Source organism: Colobus angolensis, unplaced genomic scaffold (genome assembly GCF_000951035.1).
Source record: "Colobus angolensis palliatus isolate OR3802 unplaced genomic scaffold, Cang.pa_1.0 Scaffold298, whole genome shotgun sequence".
Lineage (NCBI taxonomy): Eukaryota > Metazoa > Chordata > Mammalia > Primates > Cercopithecidae > Colobus > Colobus angolensis.
The window spans coordinates 1,020,761-1,040,082 of record NW_012116243.1 but is presented as its reverse complement, the minus strand read 5'-3'; the positions used below and the strand labels follow the sequence as shown (position 1 = coordinate 1,040,082).

The 19,322-nt window shown below is 36.3% G+C and overlaps 1 pseudogene; it reads left to right on the top strand.

Annotated features, from left to right (window-relative positions):
- Positions 1-215: 215 nt before the first annotated feature.
- LOC105516971 lies at positions 216-2,132 on the top strand (annotated as a pseudogene).
- The last annotated feature ends 17,190 nt before the right edge of the window (positions 2,133-19,322 follow it).

Below are 19,322 nucleotides of genomic sequence, written 5' to 3'. Positions count from 1 at the left end.
TATCCAATAAAACCTCTATTGAACTTTGTGCTGAGGTTGTGAGCATGATGCAGAGATAATTTGGAGTGGGGCGGTAGTATTTTGTTTTGTCCATAATGAGTTTTTGGTTAAAAAAAAAAAAAAATGTACGCATATAAAATAATGAGACTGATTTTCTTTTTCTTTTTATTTTTTCTGGTCTCAGAAAGCTTCTAAAACTGCTTATAGGAAAGGGCGAGAAGCGGCCGCCGCCTGCCTCCCGCGCCGGGCAGTAGGAGGCTGACTTGCCAGTGGCCGCCCCCTTCTTTATGCTCTACCCAGGAGGTGGAGGCGCTGGCTTCCAGTGCGCCCGCCGCTGAGCAGCAGAGCTCCAGAAGGACCCTGCTGTCGCCGGCTCCGGGCTACTCTTCCTGCTGCTGTGCAGCGGCGCTGCGGCGGCAGCCGCGAGCACCATCCTAATTATCTCATGGCTAAGGAACACATGAACCTCATGAACACGAACAAGCTGAGTATCAAGGGCTTGGCTGAATCAGCTCTGAACCTGGAGAGGACTCTCGACTCTGACTATGCACCTCTTCAGCAATTCTTTGTAGTGATGGAGCACTGTCTGAAACAGGGCTTGAAAACTTAAAAAAAAAAAAAAGCAAAAGAAAAAGAAAAAACTTTTCTTTGACAAAATAAAGCCTGCTGGGGGGATCTAGAACTGGTAGAAAAGCTTGTTCCAGGAGCCGCAGAGATAACAGCAAGTGTTAAAAACCTTCCAGGACTTAAGACGCCAGTAGGTAGAGGAAGAGCTTGGCTTTGTTTGGCATTAACGCAAAAGAAGCTTTCAAATATATGAAAACTTTGATCAATAAGAAATAACTTCTCAGTGAATTCTGCGAACTCAGTGCCCTTATGATGGAAGAAGAAGGAGCCATAATTGATGGCCTGTTGGTGGGTCTGAACGTCATTGATGCCAATTTCGGTGTGAAAGAAGAAGACTTGGACTCTCAGGTTGGAGTTATACATTTTTCAATGTATTTCAAGAACGGAAACAGCAGTAAAAGTAGTGAAGGAGACAGTCAGATTACTGCGATTCTGGACCAGAAGAACTTTGTAGAAGAACTGAACAGGCATTTGAATGCTACTGTAAACAACCTTAAGGCAAAAGTAGATGCATTAGAAAAATCCAACACTAAACTGACAGAGGAGCTTGAGGTTGCAAACAGCAGGATTACTACCTTACAAGAAGAAATGTAATGAGTTAAAGAGGAAAGTTCCTATATACTGGAATCCAGTTGGAAGGGTCCCAAACAAGACAGAACTGCAGAAGGGCAAGCACCAAGTGAAGCAAGAAAGCATTTAAAAGAAGAGACACAATTACCATTGGATGTTGAAAAAGAACTGGAGATACAGATCAGCATGAGGCAGGAGATATGAAGATGCTGGAGAAGGATGTCTGTGAGAAGCAGGATGCCCTGGTATCTCTTCAGCAGCAGCTAGATGATCTCAGGCCCCTCAAGCATGAACTTGCCTTTAAGCTGCAGAGTTCAGACTTAGGAGTAAAACAGAAAAGTGAACTAAACAGTAGCTTGGAACAGAAGACTAATCAGATGACTGCTATCATTAAACAACTTGAACAAAATTTGCGTCAGGCTGAGCGAAGCTGTCAGTCTGCTGAGTTGAACAACCGGCTCTTCAAACAGGAGTTTGAAGACAAGATCAACAGTCTGCAGCTCCAAGTCGAGGAGCTCACCAGGCAGTGGAACCAGCTTGAGTTAGAACTAAACCAGGAAAATGAAAGAAGATTACGAAACAACAAGAACATCCCAGGAAAGGGTTCCCAGAAGCCAGAATCCAAGATGCATGGGAAGCACAAAATGCAAGAGGAAAATGTTAAACTAAAAATGCCTCTGGAAGAAAGTCACAGACTGCAACCCCACCCTATGGATGAACAGGATCAGCTGCTGCTCGCTGAGAAACCACAGGCGTGTCAGCTACACCAGGAAGATGTCAGTCTAACAAAGAATGTGTGTACGAACTGCAGAGGAACATTCTGTCATGCCTGTTCAACAAATGAACTGCCTCTTCCTGCAACTATGAAGCCTGAGTGAGTTTGCAATCCCTGTCACGAGCATTTGATGAAGCAATATTCCACCAGCCCATCATAAGACTGGAGGCCAAGACCTGGACCAAAACGTTTATGCAAGTTTATCTGTACCTGTGTTTTTTTTACCTGTACCTGTGTCAGGATCTCGTACAGCCAGTCCTTAGAGTCAACTAAAGAGTTGATAGGAATTAACTAGATCCAGGGAGAAAAGGCAGTGTTTAGGGTTACTGGAAATTTTGCTTGTTTTCCCTAATAATTGGATGAAGAAAAGTGAACTCACTTGGGTCCTTCTCTTCTAAATTTAAACAACCTGACATTGAAGTTTTGCTTTATAAATTTCTTTGGAAGGGCAATTCATTTTTATGATTAGTGATAATAATGCTGGGGTGGATGTAATAGGAGAGAGAGTCCAAGTAGATAAGAATAAAAAGGTAAACGATCATCTTCTATAATATTTGCAGATTCAAGGGAGAGAGATAGATGCTGAGATCAAAATGACAGATGTGACATATTTTCCCAGGTGCTGTTAGACATAAACATTGTTTCCTCTTCACCCCAACTAACTACCTCTTTTTTCTTTTTCCTTTTTTTTTTTTGGAATTTAGTTTATCCTTTTCTTCTTTTCTTTTCTTCTTCTTTTTTTTTTATTATGCTTTAAGTTCTAGGGTACATGTGCACAATGCGCAGGTTTGTTACAAATGTATACATGTGCCATGTTGGTGTGCTGCACTCATTAACTCGTCATTTACATTAGGTGTATCTCCTAATGCTATCCCTCCCCACTACCCTGTCACCACAATAGGACCCGGTGTGTGATGTTCCCCTTCCTGTGTCCAAGTGATCTCATTGTTCAATTCCCACCTATGAGTGAGAACATGCGGTATTTGGTTTTCTGTTCTTGCGATAGTTTGCTGGGAATGATGGTTTCCAGCTGCATCCATGTCCCTACAAAGGACATGAACTCATTCTTTTTTATGGCTGCATAGTATTCCATGATGTATATGTGCCACATTTTCTTAATCCAGTCTGTCACTGATGGACATTTGGGTTGATTCCAAGTCTTTTCTATTGTGAATAGTGCCACAATAAACATACGTGTGCATGTGTCTTTATAGCAGCATGAATTATAATCCTTTGGGTACATACCCAGTAATGGGATGGTTGGGTCAAATGGTAGTTCTAGTTCTAGATCCTTGAGGAATCGCCACACTGTTTTCCATATGGTTGAACTAATTTACAGTCCCACCAACAGTGTAAAAGTGTTCCTATTTCTCCACATCCTCTCCAGCACCTGATGTTTCCTGATTTTTTAATGATTGCCATTCTAACTGGTGTGAGATAGTGTCTCATTGTGGTTTTGATTTGCATTTCTCTGATGGTGAGTGATGATGAACATTTTTTCATGTGTCTGTTGGCTGTATGAATGCCTTCTTTTGCGAAGCGTCTGTTCATATCCTTTGCCCACTTTTTGACGGGGTTGTTTGTTTTTTTCTTGTAAATTTGATTGAGTTCTTTGTAGGTTCTGGATATTAGCCCTTTGTCAGATGAGTAGATTGCAAAAATTTTCTCCCTTTCTGTAGGTTGCCTGTTCACTCTGATGGTAGTTTCTTTTGCTGTGCAGAAGCTCTTTAGTTTAATTAGATCCTATTTGTCAATTTTGGCTTTTGTTGCCATTGCTTTTGGTGTTTTAGACATGAAGTCCTTGCCCATGCCTATGTCCTGAATGGTATTACCTAGGTTTTCTTCTAGGGTTTTTATGGCCAACTACCTCTTTAAAGTATCTCTACCAAACTGTGAACCCAATCTCAGGAAAAAGAAATTCAAGAGTAATATAAATTCTGAATGTATTGAAAACAATATTATAATATAATTTGAGGACCAGAATCTTCTAGTCTTTATCTACAAGGGTTTTAATTATCAAAACAAAGAACGTTTGTTTTTCTACTTAATGACTTCATAGTAATTAACTGCCCTTTCCAGAATATCCTTCCACAAGACAAGCCAACTCTTCCCCTTTCCCTCTGTCCTCTCCAAGTCATAATGGAAATTGTAAGGAGTTTTAAAAACAGCGTTTGGATTTTGCAAATAGATTCTTGATTAAAGCAAAGTCAAACATAGAGTCAAACAAGTTTAATTTGTTTTCCTGAGATAGGGTCTTGCTTTGTTGCCCAAGCTGGAGTGCAGTGGTGCAATCACAGCTCACCGAAACCCTGACCTCCCAGGCCTCAAGCAATCCTCCTACCGCAGCCTCCCAAGTAGGTGGGACTGGCTTTTTTTTTTTTTTTTTTTTTTTTTTTAGCTATGGGGTCTCATTGGTTGCTCAGGCTGGTCTCAAACTCCTGGGCTTAAGCAGCTCTCCTGAAAGTGCTGGGATTATAGGCATGAGCCACCACATGTGGCCAAGTTTAATTTGTTGATGACTGAGAACAGTTACCTCAGAATACTTACTATATTGTTTTATGAATAAGGAATTCCTTATTCTGAGTCACGAATCAGAGCTGATAGATGCTTTCTTGGAAAGGGAAATACAGTCATCCCTTGGTATCCATGGGGGATTGGTTCCAGGAACCCCACTGGATATCAAAATCCATGGATGCTATGGATGCTAAAGTCCCATTATATGAAATGGGTTATATGATATTTGCATATAACCTACATACATCCTCCTGTGTACTTTAAATTATCTGAAGATTACTTATACCTAAGAAAATACCTACACATCATTTCATTTGCATGGATTCAACATAGTGCTTGGTGTTTGGCAAATTTCAGTTTTGCTTTTTTGGAACTTTGTGGAATTTTTTTTCTGAATATTTTTATTGGCAGTTCTACATGGATATAGAACTCATGGATATGGAGGGCTGACTGTACTCATACAACTTTGAGTGGCAAATTCTTTGGGAGAAAAGAGGGAATTGTATTGAGCAAGAAAAGGAAAGAAACATTATGTACTATTTTGATTCTGTTACATGTTTCTATAGATTGTTTGATTCTAATCAAGACCTTAGAAGAAATGATTCTGTGACTAGTTTAGAATTCTGGGGTGGAAACATCTTGAAACCATGATATTTAATAAATTCTGTCTTCTGGAAACGTTTACAGACTGGGAAAGAGTTGTTATTCCAAAAGTCAGCCTGTTACTTGGTGAAGCCCTCATATAGGATTATTTTAAATGTCTGCTTGGTCATTGTCTAATCTAAGACCTTTATGATACAATCATAAACACTTACATTGTTTGGCATTAAATTAAGAATTCTAGGGAAAAATAAAATCAAATAATTATTTTAAAAAACCTGCCTATAAACTTACAGAGGAGTTTCCAATATATTGGACCTCGCCAGCTTGATGAAGTCAGCATATATATATATTGTTGACAACTTTGAAGGGGCAATATAAAATAATCATTTTTGCTGTGCTGACTGGAAAGTTAGCTTCACTAACATAGTCACATTTGGCACATAAAGATACAGGTAATAGTTTCCTTTGTTGTTGTTGTTAGGATACCAGTAATAGTTTCCTGTCAGCTTTACACCAGTTCTTTATACCAACACATTTAATATTACAGAATTCCTTATGGAAAATAATATCTAATCATTCTCTTTTTAAATGAGAGGGCAATTCATTCTAGTTTTATGTCCCTATGATCATTGAAATATGACAGAATATATTATTTTATTTTCAACTAAATGTTTCTGCACAAATGGATTTTTAAAATCAACAATAGTATTATGTTTAATCAATTCTTTTATTTTAGAAATAATGAGGTTTATTATTAGTCTTCTTAGAGGAAACCAGTGAGTAGCTTTCATGAGAATAAATGAATTATCTGTAAAATTGTCATTGACAAGGAATCTATATTTTATGCATGTAAATAATAAAGAAATAAAAATTGAAATTGAAAAACCCCTCATATAGGATTATTTTAAATGTCTGCTTGGTCATTGTCTAATCTAAGACCTTTATGATACAATCATAAACACTTATGTTGTTTGGTATTAAATTCATATTTTCTCATTGGTTTGAGGGGTTAAACTAACTCTATCTATTCTACTAAACAGTGAGACTTTTCTGGAAGACAGATATAAGACACTCAAATCTTTAACTCAAAACCTAAAGTCTTCTATATTTTCTGAATGAAAGATGTATATAAATGATGTTGGCACATGAAACATTTGTTAAAGAAAGTTATTTCCATGTCTAAATTTCTAAATCAAATCCATGTTTCTCACTCCAGGTTTTAAACATATTTTATACTGATTATCCTGACATTCATCTTTTCTTGACTTCCTGACACAGGTATGACTCTCAGCAATCTGGCTGATGAGTCTTGCTTAAAATTTCAATTACACATTGTCTCCTGCCCTATCAAGATTTATACTCTTTTAAGGCAAATTTGTCCTTTATAACTGATAAACTATGCATTCAGTATTTAAACAAGGTTACCAGCCCCTGACTAGAGAAGCAGATTGATGAACAAAAACAATTACTTTGACAACAGAAAGCATAGAAGACAACTCTTTGAAGTACATCATTCTCAGTGGTAGAGGAGATTCCCAAAGACCACATTTAAAGAAATAAAAAAGAGTCAACAGAAATGAACTAATGTTCTCTATGTACTTGGCAATGTAAACAGAGAGAAAAGGACAAAATACTTTTTAGGATTCTGGAATTTCGGCTGCAATGTAATAGCATATAAACAGGTAATAAAGCCCTTGATTATTACAAAAAGAAAAACTGAAGGAAAAAATCCATAGCAGTCTTATAGTAGAATAAAATAAGGTTTTGTTCATATATAATGATGTGGCACAAATGTAACACATTCTATCCTGGACAGAGCTCTACCACACAACAAAGATAATAAAGAACTAATATTTATTAAACTTACTTAAGATGTGATTATAAGAGCTTTAGTTGGGTTAATCTACTTAATAGTCACAATAGACCTATGAGATTAGAGCTAAAATTTCTCATTTTTACAGATGGAAAAACTGAGGTAGATAACATGTCCTAGGTCAACAAATTTTAAATGTCAGATCCAGGGTCTGAACTTAGCAATTTGAAGTCGGAGTGACACTCAATCATTTTGCTTCCATATTCCTCTTTAGTCAAGTGATAAAGACAAATGTGCAACCTGAAAATATCAGGAATGTATGTTAAAGCTATAATTGAAGGATGCAGAGTGGTCTATGGTCTATGGTGAGTTAGAAGAGTGAAGAGTACTGTTAAGACTTTTTTTCTTGATCTGTGTGCTGTTTATACAACTCTGTTCAATTCCTGGAAGTCATTAAGATGTGCACTTATAAACTGTTACACACACACACACACACACACACACACACACACAGGTATACATATAATATTTAAATGTTTTATTTTAATTAAATATTTCCATATAATCAAATTACATAGATGGAACATATAGTAGAACATTTTCCCCAAGTGTGGCAAAACATAAAAGATTTAACAGGATATTGCATATTTTAGTATTACTGTCAATAGGAGATAGTCAATTAACTGTATCAGATATAACTATATATAGAGAGATATAAACTGTATAAATATGTATCTACATATGTATAGATAGATACAGATAGACTGGTATATTCCCAGTCCCTCAGCCCTTTATTTATACTATATGATTTAAGAACAGTTATATTAGCATTATGATTATTGATTGAAAAGAAAAATGAACCTCATATTCTAGCATTGTTATTGATGCTAAAACTTTTTGAAATTATGGAGCTGTATTTTTTTAATTCTTCATTTAAAAATTCATATTCATCTAATCGGTTGTGAGCGAAGAAACCACAATTTTAGCCTTAAGTGTTCAAAGCAAATAGCACACTGTCCCTTCAAGTGCTGGTGCAAAAATTAAAGACATTTTCAATCTCATCTTCAAGGCAATGAGTCTCATTTAAAAAGTCATTTTTCTCTAATAACATTTGCATACTTTATTTTTAGAATAAAACTTCAGATTTCTTCCTCTTCGAAAAATGCAATTTAATTTATAATTTTAAAATTTGGTCCTTGATCATCAATGTTAAGCATGATAAAATGGTTGCTATATATGTGTATGTGAATATTATATATGTAGAGAAAATGTGACAAAATTATTGCTAGTGCACGAGTTTGTTTTTTATCTACAAAAACTTATTTCTATACCATTTGCTACACAGAAGTAAGTTTTTGTAGATACAAAACAAAATAAATAAGACATAAAAGAGCTCCCTAGACCAAGCATCATTTCCAAACAGTTTACACGTATTTGTTGTTTCTTAATTTAATATTATTTTAAAAATCAGACCTCTTCAAGGAGAACTACAAACCACTGCTCAGTGAAACAAAAGAGGACACAAACAAATGGAAGAACATACCATGCTCATGGATAGGAAGAATCAATATTGTGAAAATGGCCATATTGCCCAAAGTAATTTATAGATTCAATGCCATTCCCATCAAGCTACCAATGACTTTCTTCACAGAATTGGAAAAAACTGCTTTAAAGTTCATATGGAACCAAAAAAAAGGCCCCGTATTGCCAAGACAATCCTAAGCCAAAAGAACAAAGCTGGAGGCATCACGCTACCTGACTTCTAACTATACTACAAGGCTACAGTAACCAAAACAGCATGGTACTGGTACCAAAACAGAGATATAGACCAATGGAACAGAACAGAACCCTCAGAAATAATACCACACATCTACAGCCATCTGATCTTTGACAAACCTGACAAAAATAAGAAATGGGGAAAGGATTCCCTATTTAATAAATGGTGCTGGGAAAATTGACTAGCCATAAGTGGAAAGCTGAAACTGGATCCTTTCCTTACTCCTTATATGAAAATTAATTCAAGATGGATTAGAGACTTACATGTTAGACCTAATACCATAAAAACCCTAGAAGAAAACCTAGGCAATACCATTCAGGACATAGGCATGGGCAAGGACTTCATGTCTAAAACACCAAAAGCAATGGCAACAAAAGTCAAAATTGACAAATGGGATCTAGTTAAACTAAAGAGCTTCTGCACAGCAAAAGAAACTACCATCAGAGTGAACAGGCAACCTACAGAAAGGGAGAAAATTTTTGCAATCTACTCATCTGACAAAGGGCTAATATCCAGAACCTACAAAGAACTCAATCAAATTTACAAGAAAAAAAAACAAACAACTCCATCAAAAAGTGGGCAGAGGATATGAACAGACGCTTCGCAAAAGAAGGCATTCATACAGCCAACAGACACATGAAAAAATGTTCATCATCACTCACCATCAGAGAAATGCAAATCAAAACCACAATGAGACACTATCTCACACCAGTTAGAATGGCAATCATTAAAAAATCAGGAAACATCAGGTGCTGGAGAGGATGTGGAGAAATAGGAACACTTTTACACTGTTGGTGGGACTGTAAATTAGTTCAACCATATGGAAAACAGTGTGGTGATTCCTCAAGGATCTAGAACTAGAACTACCATTTGATCCCACCATCCCATTACTGGGTATGTACCCAAAGGATTATAAGTCATGCTGCTATAAAGACACATGCACACGTATGTTTATTGTGGCACTATTCACAATAGAAAAGACTTGGAATCAACCCAAATGTCCATCAGTGACAGACTGGATTAAGAAAATGTGGCACATATACACCATGGAATACTATGCAGTCATGAAAAAGGATGAGTTCATGTCCTTTGTAGGGACATGGATGCAGCTGGAAACCATCATTCCCAGCAAACTATCGCAAGAACAGAAAACCAAATACCGCATGTTCTCACTCATAGGTGGGAATTGAACAATGAGATCACTTGGACACAGGAGGGGGAACATCACACACTGGGTCCTATTGTGGGGAGGGGGGAGGGGGAAGGGATAGAATTAGGAGATATACCTAATGTAAATGACGAGTTAATGGGTGCAGCACACCAACATGGCACATGTATACATATGTAACAATCCTGCACGTTGTGCACATGTACCCTAGAACTTAAAGTATAATAATAAAATAAATTAAAAAAAGAGACTAATCATAAATCTCAAAAAAAAAAAATCACTACGATTCTTGTTTTCCAAGGATCTTCACTCTCACCTACAGTCCTATGACAGTTCTTGGGAATTAAACTGTGTGAATTTGAGAAGCCCATTCTGTTGCCTGGGAATTCAAACATACAACAATATACAGGTTACAGAAAGAGATTGTACCATGGTCTTATAAACTCTGAATTTTTTTTTTCCTCTTCCTGCTCCCTATAAGCCGTGCTAGCCAAAAGAGTATAGAACATTTTATTGATAGTATTTCTGTCTACAAATGTGAAATAAATAGATGATATATTAATATTCCATTATTATTATTACCTTTTAGTTTAAAAAATAGTAATTAGGATTACAGTCAGATGTGAAGAAATTCTTCCAAGGATGGGGGAAACATATGGATAACCAGGGCTGTGGTAGGTAGAATATAGCCCCCAAAGATGTTCATGTCCTGCCCTATGAAACTTATGAGTATATTACACCACATGGAAAACGGAAATTAAGTTTTTGGATGAAACTAACGTTGTCAATCACCAGAAAAAGTGATTATTCTGGATTATCTAGGCAGATCCAATCACAAGCATCCTTATCCTATTAAGGATATTTTATCTACAAAACTTATCCTATTAAGGATGCTTGTGATTGGATCTGCCTAGATAATCCAGAATCCAGAATAATCACTTTTTCTGGTGACTGACAACTATAGTTTCATCCAAAAACTTAATTTCCTTTTGCCATGTGGTGTAACATCCAATCACAAGCATTCTTAAAAGTGCAAATAGAGGCCAGGGGCGGTGGCACACACCTGTCATCCCAGCACCTTGGGAGGCCGAGGCAGGTGGATCACCTGAGGTCAGGAGAGCAAGACCAGCCTGACCAACATAGTGAAACATCGTCTCTACTAAAAAATACAAAAATGAGCCGGGCATGGTGGAGGGCACCTATAATTCCAGCTACTTGGGAGGCTGAGGCAGGAGAATCACTTGAACCCAGGAGGTGAAGGTTGCAGTGAGCCGAGATCGTGCCGTTGCACTCCAGCCTGGGTGACAGAACAAGACTTGGTCTCGGAAAAAAAAAAAAAAAAAAGTGCAAATAGGAGGTTGAAGAAGATCAGAGAAAGAGTTTTGAGAACAAAAGACAAAAGGAATGTTAGAGTGATGCGACGTGAGAAGGACTAGCCCAGCAGTTGTTGGCTTTGAAGATGGAGAAAGAGCGCCAAGAGGCAAGGAAAACGGGTGGCCTGCTGAAGCTAGAAAAGTCAAGGAAAGGGATTCTCCCCTACAGCATTCAGAAGGGGACGCAGACCTGCCGACACCTTGATTTTAGCCGAGTGAGATATGTGCTGGATTGCTAACAGAACTACTATAAAATAATAACTTCATTTTGTTTGAAGCACCTTAATTTGTAGCAATTTGTTACATCAGCAATAGAAAACTAATACAACCACTATGAACTATATTTTCCAAGAAGCAAAACAGGTATGCTCTTACAGATAACTCCTCAAACTGCATGGGCATAGACTGGGCACCAGAACAAATGTTCAGCAATTTTGTACAAAGCTGGGTAAGAAATCTCAAACTTATTACAATTTATAAAATATAAAACATGCATCCACTAGCACATTGGTGTTGGAAAGCAAAAGAATACACTTCGCTGTGCACTGTAGGGGAACTGGCAGAACGAAGACTGGTTCCAATCAGAGCTCCTAATGCTGTCACTGAGGCCTGAAAAGCACCTGCTTACACATCATCTGCTTTAGTACCTCTGTCTCTGGTTATTGGGCAATGATTCAAATAGCACATTTTCTGCCAACCCAAAGAAGGTCTATTCCCATTCCCCGCAGATCGAGCTCTCAGAGCAGAAGGTCGTTGTGGACTAGCAATAACTTTGTAGTATTTTAATAAGGGATCCAAGGAAAAAGATTGAGCCATGAAATATGGCTTGAGATGCAATTAATTCTTGCATTGCAAAGGTAAATGAGGACTCAAGTCAAGGAGAAATTTAAATTCCCCCTTTGCTGTTACCTATAATTGTGTTCTCTCAGGACGCAAATCAACAGAGGAAAAGAGTTGATCCGAGTCAAATATGTTGGAAAACTGCTTCAGCTCAGTGCTGCCAAAGTTGGCATCAGATTGAGCTGTCTCTGGTACTCAATTGCCAAGAGCAGAAATGTAAGCCACAGAAAGAGGAACTTCACAGGGAGATCCTGAACTCTGTAAAAATTGTTCATTCATGAGTTGGCAAGAAGTAGATGAAAGAGACACAGTAAATAGAATGAAAGTCTTAGGTGGGAGTAAATATTGTAAAACTATTATTTTAATGAAGAAATTTATATATTTGTTCCCAAGGGGTGTGTGTGTGTGTGTGTATACACACACACACACACACACACACATTTATATATATATATAAATATATATAAATAAATATAAATATATATAAATACATATAATGAAAAGAAGAAAAAGATTAGGCTTAGTCACATGCAATGTAAGAATCATTTCAAACAAGAAGTATTAATTTTGCTACTAGAAGCCAGAGCATGACATACTCATTGGATTGATTGGATCCTTACAAAATAGATCAGATTGTGTAGTCTGCCTTAGCTATTTTTTCTCTGCTCTTTTGCAATCAAACTAGTCATGCAGGGTAGTCTGACTGTTTTTGATAAAATGTCTTAGTAGAGTCTCTGTGAATCTGAATTTTTCCAGGTTCAAAACACCAGGGAAGCAAAAGTGACATTTATGTATTTTATAACTTATTTTCACTCTCTGTGATTATTTCAGATTGAATGGAGTTATGGAAATACGGGACCTTCTGACATCTCCTGACTGATGAACTATAACTCTGATTTTTATGATGATTGATTTTATTTTTCAATTGTTTTGATTTCTGAAAATTTAAACACCCACTTAGCATGAGATTGATAATGGTTATTTGTCATGTAGAAAATCTGACTTAGATTTATGGAATTGCTTGACATATTTCAGAACTACTTGTACATGTGAATTTCTATTATTTTGTTCATATATGAATTTGAAATGAAACAGGAATATCTGCTATTATATTAGCAATGAGAAGGGCAAGTTCTTATTATTGGCACCACCAATTCTTATGATAGAAAAATACTGTAATTTATTACATTATTCCGAGAAGAATGGAGATATATATATATATGTATATATATATAATAATATGTATAATATGCCATTCTAGCAATATCACATTAGTACAAGAATTACTGCTTTGAAGGGATAAAATATTTTCATATCCTCAAATAAGTTTTCAAACAGTCACCACATGTAATAAAAAGAAAGAACAGCTCATTCTTGGCCCCAGCTGGCCAAGAGGCATTTATTATCAGTTACACTTACACATATCAGTGTGAGTTCATCAAATCTAAAAGATTTTTCACCTCCACTTGATATAATCATAGAAATTTTGAGTTGGATATGACCTAAGACATAAACTTGCCTAACCACTCACCTAAAGTAGGAATTATCAATGTCAATATCTCTGATAAGTGGACATCAATCATATGTTTCAAATACTACAAGTGACAAGAAACTCAGTGCTGTTTGAGTCAGGTCATTTCTCTGTTGAACAGATCAATTTTCTAAGATATTCTCTGTTATGGTAAAGAATCTTCATCTCTTTAATATCTTCATATTGGTTCTGTAGCTAGCCTCTGTAGCTCTAAGACTATCATAGCTGCTACTATCTTTCTGTTTTCTTTATCTCAACATTCTGTTTACCTTTAATCCTATCTTTGCACCTTGAACATATTCTCCAGCAATCTTCAAGTAGATTGCTTACCATGTTTTGGATGCATGCTGATTGTTTAAAACACTCTTAAAACCTGACCTAAGAGCTTAATTGGGTTTTTCCAATGTAGACTTCAGGGCAAGTTATTTGCTTTCAATCTTTTTGAACACGATTATTTCATTGAAAACCATGATTTTTAATTATTATATAAAGAGTCTTGCTTGATTAGACCTCAAAACAGACTTTATTTTATTTTATTCTTTCTAAAATATTATTCAACCAGAATTGCCCCTTCCAACTCCCCAACCCCTAACATACACACATATTATTTTCAATTGTTTTTTTAAACACAAATGCAACACTGCACATTTTCCCTGTTGATTATTGCTGGGACATATTATTGTACTTTTTAAATGTCTTATGCAATGCAGTGGTAAGCACAGGACAGTGTGAACCTAATCTTTTAAAGTTTGGCTTCTAGAGGTTCATTCAAGTCGTCCATTTAAAGAAATAATAAAATTTGGCAAGAATGGGGTGAAAGACAGGTCTTTATGATATATTATGAAAAACCTCCTCTTAATTAACATTTCTCTGAAATGATATGACAGTACTGATACTTGAGATAAAAATTTCCTGAAACAACACAAAATATTATTAAAATGTGTAGATATTTCCTCATTATGTATGTTCTTACTAAAACTTCAATTACTTTAATATATATTCATTTCACCCAATTTAGTTTGAAGGGCATTTTATACTCTTAAAAATCAGTATTATGCTAGCTACTCTTACCATTTAAGGACAATCTACTGCATTATCTCCTAGCATTTTGGGTAAGCATTGACTCGTTCTCAACTCTAGGTTTCCTGCAACCATTATTTTTGGTTGGCAACATTATTTTTTATTCATCCTTCATGATGGATACTTTTAAATATTTTATGTGTAGTATTTTCAAGTATTATCTTTTTGGAGACATACTGTTTTCATTTAGGGTGTTTCTTCAGAGTAAAAACTTACACATCTTTAGAAATAGGAAAGTTAAAATAAGTGAATAAATGACTCTCTTAAGCAATGCATTTTTTAGATTCATTCTTCTTTCTTGACATATAATTATCTCACAATGTCTCATAAAGGATTTTCTTTTTTGATGACATTGAGAAGTATATTTCTAACTTTTCAGGTACAAATATTGGTCTTTAAGTTATCTCTTTCAACCATTGTTATCTAATTCTAAGTTGTCTACTTCTTGTAAGACTCCTGATTTCTTCTTTTCTGTGGACTTGAAGTAAATCCACAGTAGCACCTTCCGTTGCTTCTTAGGGCTTCCATGAAATACAATTTCGATAAATAAGAATTCATCAGATATCCCATTTGAAGACTTGTTTTTTCACAAATGCTTCCATTATAACCCATTAGTTATTCCATCATTGCCAACTCTGCAGCCTATTTCAGAAGTTCATAAACACTACTTACCATTTCATTTAATGAGTTAATATCTACATAGTTTATACTGATGTTACTTACCATGTTTTGTTAATTTGCAAACACTACCCTGGGTTTATACACTATGTTTTCTGGATATATATTTAGGTGTAACTATTTCTCTTGTCCAATCATTCTATTAAGTCTGTTTGTGATTAATAATACACACACTTTCTTGGAAATAATGTGATCAAGAGACCAATTTGACTATGTAGGAGGAACAATAATATCAATTAATAGTACAAATGAACAGGCAAGAGGACAAGGAGCACAAGACAGATCAATAACTTCACAGTGATTCTTGGGTTTAGCATTTTCAAGTGACGGAGAGCCTTCTTATTCTAGATAAATTTTTCCTTCAGGGTCATATCTTCTCTCTTTTAAAAGTAAAATTAGACAGAAAAAAAGATAGTACACATTTAATGTCTGACCATGGCTAAACTTTGGAAAATACTGAGATGCAAATATTACCACTTCCTTTCATGAGTTCTAAAGTATACCTAGGTACACATACAAACAAGAAAGCAAGGCAGTGTAACTATAGTAGAACCTGTGTGTTATAAGCACAGTGTTATTAGAGTTCTGAGGAAGGAATATCATACTTGGGTGTTATAAGCAAGGGCTTTTTTGTGCAGATGCTATGGGTCAAATTGTATTCCCTCCAAAAATTCACACGTTGAAGCCCTAACCACCTTGGAGATAGGGCCTTTAAGAAGGTAATTAAAGTTAAATAAAGTCATAGTGTGGGGCCCTAATCCCATAGGGCTTGTGTTCTTACGGGGGAGAAAAAAACCTTCCTTATAATGATAATACTGTGACAAGATTTTTCTTCTCCTTAATTATATTGTACATATGATGAATGTAATGGAATAATATATCTGTTAATGAAAAATCTATAGATGATGAGCAGGGAATTTTCCAGTGGCTGTACCTGTTACTGTTAAAAATGTAATGTGGCAATATGCATGGCAACAACTCAACGTTTTTTTGAGCCCATGGAGATCTTCCATCACCAGATATTACAGGAGATAGAACTGATGTGCAACACAGTTCCCCCTCCCTGCATCTCCTACTGCTGACTCGATGTACTGCATGTGAACATGGCACGGCTTGTGACAGCACACCTGCCTACCACACCAGCCAAGTGGAGCCCTAGTCTTCATTCAGATGAAAGTAATCATTAAACACTTTTATTTAGAAACCATTTATGGTTTTCATATTTATAATGCAACATACATGTAAAACTCATGTGTTCACTATAATATATACAAGTCAGAATTGAACTGCTAATAAAATGACATGGAAGAACAGAGTGTTGCACAAGCATGCCTAGACTCTGAAAAATACTTTTTATATGCTATCATATTTTAATCCATACAGTAATAATATCAGGCAGAAACTAGGCTTGTCTCTGGTTTATAAACAAAGCTACCAATGCAAAGAATGAGTCAGTGACTTGTTCAAAGTCTCAGAGGCAAGTCTTACATTTAGGTCGATCTTTCTTAAGTCCATGGGCTCAATCATCATGCTAGAATGATTTGGATAGGAGACATATGTTTTTGTTTTGTTTTGTTTTGTTTTGTTTTGAGACGGAGTCTCGCTCTGTCGCCGGGCTGGAGTGCAGTGGCTGGATCTCAGCTCACTGCAAGCTCCGCTTCCCAGGTTCACGCCATTCTCCTGCCTCAGCCTCCCGAGTAGCTGGGACTACAGGTGCCCGCCACCTCGCCCGGCTAGTTTTTTGTATTTTTTAGTAGAGACAGGGTTTCACCGTGTTAGCCAGGATGGTCTCAAACTCCTGACCTCGTGATCCGCCCGTCTCGGCCTCCCAAAGTGCTGGGATTACAGGCTTGAGCCACCGCGCCCAGCCGGATAGGGGACATATGTTAAGATGAAAAATATGTAAAATATATTTAAAGATACTCCAGTTTTCTGTAGAAGTTTTCGGGTCCTGCTGTCTGACAAACCTCAGCTTCTAGTAGTTTAGGTTAACGAGTAGGCTGTGTATTAGTGCTTTCTTTCAGTTAAGACAGTGAATGAAGACTAAAGGAGTGAGCAATAATCATGATGAAACATAATAAGGACTTTGGGGAAAAGTGACCTGAGTCATTTGGTTCAACTCAACCAGTTGAACCCGTATGTACCCTATGCTCAGGTTTGCAGGATAAATTTGTTTTCTCTGTACCACGTAAAGATGCCATAGACCAAATACACCCTTTAAAGACAGATCTTAACAAGAACTCAAAAACAAAGTACATACTATAAACAAAACAAAACCCTGGACTAAAGAGAAAAAGTTACTCAGGAAATTATTATTATTATTTTATGTTGGATAACTTCTTCTGTTGTGGTTTTAGAATAAAGCATTGAATATAAAAAGTGAAAATGGGATTTAACCTCTATTTATTTCCTCCTGAAGAAAAGAATCACAAAATTGATAAAATGAACTTTTTTTTTTGGAGATAGAGTGTCACTCTGTCACCATGCTAGAGTGCATTGGCGCGATCTCAGTTCACTGCAACTTCTGCCTCCTGGGTTCAAGCCATTCTCCTGCCTCAGCCTCCTGAGTAGCTGAGATTACAGGCACATGCCACCGCACCCAGCTAATTTTTGTATTTTTAGTAGAGACGGGGTTTCACCATATTGACCAGGATGGTCTAGATTTCTGACATCACAATCTACCTGTCTTGGCCTCCCAAAGTGCTGGGATTACAGGCATTGAGCCACCACACCCGGTCAAAATGAACATTTGTAAGAGAATTGAAGGAAGTGAATAGTAGAAATTCATTAAAATAAAACAACATTATACAGTAGTCTTACATTGGGTGAGATAGATAGAAAAACATCTTTGTAATAAAATAAAAGAAGAATAGAAACCTAAATCAAGACAATAGATGAAGTAACAAATCATTACAAAGGTCATATTTCAGTTTTGGTTTTATGAGGAATAAAATGCCTGAGTCACAGGAAAGTAGATGATCCTCCAAAATCTCAAACTTTTTGAGAAAAAACTGTTTAAAAGAAGAAAAAAAAAGCTATGCTACTAGAATGCTCAGCAACATGAAAGGATGCTTGTTCCCTTTTATATCAATGACAATAGGCCTCTTGACAAGAGACACAAACAAATTATGAAGCCTGGAAATTGCACTCCTTACATAAAAGCTGGAGTTACTCTATACATTTCTACTCTACTCTGCCTCAAGCTATTATTCATTTCCTAGCTCTCCTTTGGTCTTTCTTCCTCCTTTATTTAATCCCTTTCTCTCCTTTTCCTCATCAATATTATTTTAAGCTCTGCTATAGGCACTTCCAAGTCTTGAAAAAACGTAGATAAAGTGAACTCCCTAAAAAGTCTCATGTGGTGGTAATAACAGAAAAGTTAAAAAAATAGTGATCACTCATTTATGGAGAACCTAATGTGCATGTCTCATTTTCTTTCATAATCATAATATGAGATTGGTTCTGTATAATATATGAAGAAACTGGGACTCCTAATTTTTAGAAAGTTGTCAAAAGATTGAGAGATATGTAAGCAAATATCTTTGATGCTCCCCGAAATTAAGGCAACAAGCTTAATAGCATGCAGGTATTATTATTGAGGTGTAGAAGAAAGAAACTCAGTGAATTTTAGATATGTTTGTTGGGAATAAGGGAGGATTGAGAAGTCACAAAATGCTTGGTAGAGAAGATGATGTGAACTTCGTTTGAAGAACAGTGTATTAAATTGATGGATAATATGGAGAGATTTGGGCACACAAGCAGTATTTGAAAAGACAAAGTAATATGGGAAAACATAGGATATTTGGTGGACTACAATTTATGAAGTATAACTGCATTACAAGATACATGGTAAGAAAGGCAGTAAGAGAATTTGAGTGGAAATCATGAACAAAATGAAGAAAGGTCTATAAAATATGATACTAAATTTAAGCTTTATCCTAAAGGAACTGATAATCCACATATAGATTTTTAG